Raw genomic sequence first — 3,935 nt, 5'->3', positions numbered from 1 at the left:
AGCTGTACATTGCAGCACAGGAAAAAACAGAAACACTTTAATGTTTTTATTGTGTGGTGTAAGAAAACTCATCTTAAGGAATAACAGAGATATTAAATTAAGTGTTTGAGGACGTGTGGAATCTTCCCAAGTAATTTAAAGTATTAAACCTTATTATTGCAGAAACTGTTATGATTGCCCATAAATACCTGATTTCGTAATAAATCCATGCATGGAAAAATTGATGAAGGCTTCCTGTATTGCTTCTCCTCACTCCTCCCATCATTTCATAGACTTCTTGAGTCTGTGACGGTCATCTGTGTGCCAGGCAGGTGTCTGTGTCAGGCCCCGTGGGGATACGGGTTGGGTAGCTGTGGTACCACCAGCTCCTGCTTGTTTCCTCTTCCCTGGCGCTGGGATCCTGTGCGCCCGGAGCAGGAACAGGTCACCTCTGAGTGATGCAGCACCCTCTGCAGCAGCAACACAGCCGTGGTGCTCTGCAGTAATGATGTGCCAGTGTTGCAGTAGGGAATGCCAAGATCAGGGAATAAGCCTGAACCTCATGCCACTGGACAAGGCTGCTCCGAGGGAGTCAAGAACATGTTATGTTCCTGCTGCACCACATGGAAAAGCTCATGCAAATCGGGGGTCTTTGAAGAGGACGTGGTGGAGTTACCCAAATGCACCACCTGCCAAAGGGTCTGAAGCGGAGCCAGACCTTTGCACTTTGGGTGAGATGCCCCAGCACGAGCCCTCGCTGCGGCCACCATCAGCCTCCAGCCCACCCGCTGCAGGGCTGCATGGGCACGCCGAGGGACGTGCATGTCTGCTGCGAGCACTGCAGCCCAAAGGATTCCAGCACATTTGGAAGGTGTTTTCTGCTTGTCCCTAAGGCTGTGTTTGCAGGCCGAGTATGCATGCTGGGTGAATTTGTTTTTCAGAGAACTGCCTTAGGAGATGGTGCAGACATAACCATTAACGTTGATGAGACTGTTGGCAGCTTAAGTCATCAGGAGTTTTCCACAAATTTCAATAGAAATAGCATTGTACTCACTTAGTTTACCTGCCTTAATTCATCAGTGTTCTCCCAATTAATGCACATGCATCCAGCCATTTTTATTAACAACTGACCACACGTTCATTTTTATATTTAGGTTTGTTAATGCAAAGCAGAATGTGATCCTACTGAGTTGTTAAAAATGTAGATCGACAGTAAATTAATTAAAAGAGAAATAAGTGATTTGGTTCTTAAAATCAGTAGAAACCAATGCAGAAACATGGCACTTACCTATGACCAAGCAGTGTAGAGAGATGATCACTGGCTAGGTTTTGAAAACACTTGAGAACATTCTGTAAAAATTGTGTCGTTTTGCTTTTCCCAGCAGCCTCGGTACCTTCAATGGATGCACATACATGAGTTTTATAGTTTGGATGTGAGTTTTATAGTTTGGAAAGGTAATGTCCTTAGTACCAAAAGGAGTATGTTTGAAAGACAGCTATAAATGTTATATACAGTTTAAATGCTGTCATGGTACCTTGCGCTGCGAAGTGACGGGGAGCCAAGAGCAGGCAGCGTTTTGGCACTACCCGGTGGCAGCAGCCAAGCGGTGAGCTGGTGGGTTTGCTGCTCGCCTGGAAGTCACACGGAGCAGCGATGGGAAGCACAGAATTCCCAGGTAACCCCCGAGGCTGAATCCAGCAGAAGCTGGGGCTTTGCATGACCCCCTGAGCTGGGTTTGGTGGGGGGCTCTGGCATGAGCCCCCAGCCCCAGTGGGGCCAGCCCACGGGACTCCTCTCTTCCCAGCCTGCCGAGGCTGGAGCACAGCTTTGCGGGGACTCTGGTCTTCCTGCTCCTGTGCTCGGGGGCAAGGGCTGCGATGAGCTCGGCAGCAACGCCCTGGCAGGAGCCCCGCGGGTGAGCATCGCCCAACCTCCGTGGCAGCCAGAGCACCCGTGGGACCGCGGGGGATGCGGGCTGCGGGGAGGCCTCAGCCAGCCTCTGCCCCTCTCCCCGCTGCCATTGCGGGGAGAGACGAGCACAGCTTGAAGGAAATGCGGTCCAGGGGAGGTCCTGGGTGCAGAAAAGTTGTTTGCCACCCTCACAATTTTCTTAGGGTTTTCCTTTTTCCTTTCTCTTTTTAATTCAGGTTACATCCTTCAAAGAAATACAGAGTGTGAAAGGGCTGTGAGTGTATGGGGGGACAGGTTGGGAGTTGAAATCGTTCTTGACGTACTGGAGGAATGATCTAGAAGATAAGATGGCTCAGTTCTATAAAGAAACCCCTAAAGGCGAAGCCCTCACCAACAGGTTTTGCCTACACCTGGAGCAGAAGCACAGATGCTCCCGCTCCATGGCTGCAGCATGGCCGGGGTGACCGAGGATGCAACGTTTGCTGCCCAAAGCGGTGGGGATGGGGGTGAGACTCTGCAAGCCCTGGGCTGGGGGGACGGGGGCTTCGGGGAGACCCTGCCCTTGCAGCCTGGCACGCCCCGCACAGCCCCCGGGGAAGCTCCTTATTTTGAGGAGTGTTACGGTTTGCGGTGCCACTGTTGTCGCAGTGTGGTGGTTTATAGTGTTATAATTTTGAGACACTGAATACAAGTGTTGTTGCACTTAATCTGCCATCACAGCAGCGCTCTTCTGCTTGCACTGCTGACCTTGAGTCCTTGCTGCCTGCAAGGTGGGTTTTTTTTTTTTTTAAAAAAACCCCTGTGCAGCTGCATACAGTTATGCCATAATATATTAGCTTTTGAGCCTCAAATACCAGTTGCTAGTAGCTGTATACTCAAATCCTGTAGCTACATTTAGCAAATCTCCCAAGACACGCCACAACTCACTAGTGAGTGGTTTGGCTTTTCTATCATGTGCCATCAGTTTTACAAAGGAAGGGGTTAAAACAAATGGGACCAGAATATCGTGCTGGTAAAAATATGGTGAAGTATTTGCCATGCTTCAAAAGTATTTTTTTTACCCTACAATGCAATCTTTGATCTAGGAACAAAATCCACAGTTTGTCAGACATTATAAATTATATCCCAGCTGCCAATTATAAAAAAACATCAGCTAAAGAGCGTTATGAAAACTAAGCTGTCTTGGATAGGAGCCACCGATCTGCTGACGAAAAACTGAATCCAGTCCCTTCCCACGGCGAGCTGGGCAGCAGCTTCGGTTCCTGGCCCACGGAGGAGAAGGCTGGTGGGCAAATACCGGCCGCGTGGCACCAACGTGAACCCCTCGGTCCCGGGGCTGCCGTAACCCTCCCCGTGCAGGTCTCTGACAGGAGCGGTGCAGGTGGCTCCCGTCAGCCCCGGCCAAGCCCGGCTCCACGCCGCGGCTGTGCGGGACCAGGGGACCTGGCCAAGCCCTGGAGCCAAGAGCAGCCTGAGGGACCTTGTGGGGCTGCGTCAGAGGGACAGGGCAACGCCTACCGATGGGAGAAGAGGGGTCCACCGTGGGGTGAAGGTGCTGGCCCTTGTTGCATGACGTGAAATGAGTTCGGGTGAACCAGACTTTGTACGCCTTTGTAAACCAAGAGGTTTGTGTCCACAGCGCCCATCAGCCTCACCCATTCCACCTCGCAGGGGCAACCCGCCCCACCACCCCTCTCCGGCTAATCACTCTGCTGGAAGGGGCTGATGCATCGGCCCTGTAAGAGAAGGCAGGGGAGGGAAGCGTGGCCATGGGCTTTGTGACAACGACGGGAGCTTTGTGTTACCGGGTCAGTTCCTCGTCCCCAGAGAGCAGCGCTGCGGGTGACGGCGTGGCCAGCTCACGGCGGGGCATGTATGGGCGCGGTGTCACAGGAGGGCGGCCCGGGGATTTTGCACAATCCTGCTGGAGCACTATCAGTTAGATAAGCTGTGTGCCTTACGGTCAGGTCAGGGTACCCTGGGCAAGGTTAGCACAGACTGCAATAGCGCCGGGGGCTTCCAGTGAACAAGGATAATTAGTAGG

The sequence above is a fragment of the Pelecanus crispus genome, chromosome 5 (genome assembly GCF_030463565.1).
Source record: "Pelecanus crispus isolate bPelCri1 chromosome 5, bPelCri1.pri, whole genome shotgun sequence".
In the NCBI taxonomy this organism is placed as follows: Eukaryota; Metazoa; Chordata; class Aves; order Pelecaniformes; family Pelecanidae; genus Pelecanus; species Pelecanus crispus.
The sequence above is the reverse complement of the archived record's forward strand: the minus strand, read 5'-3'. Positions refer to the sequence as shown.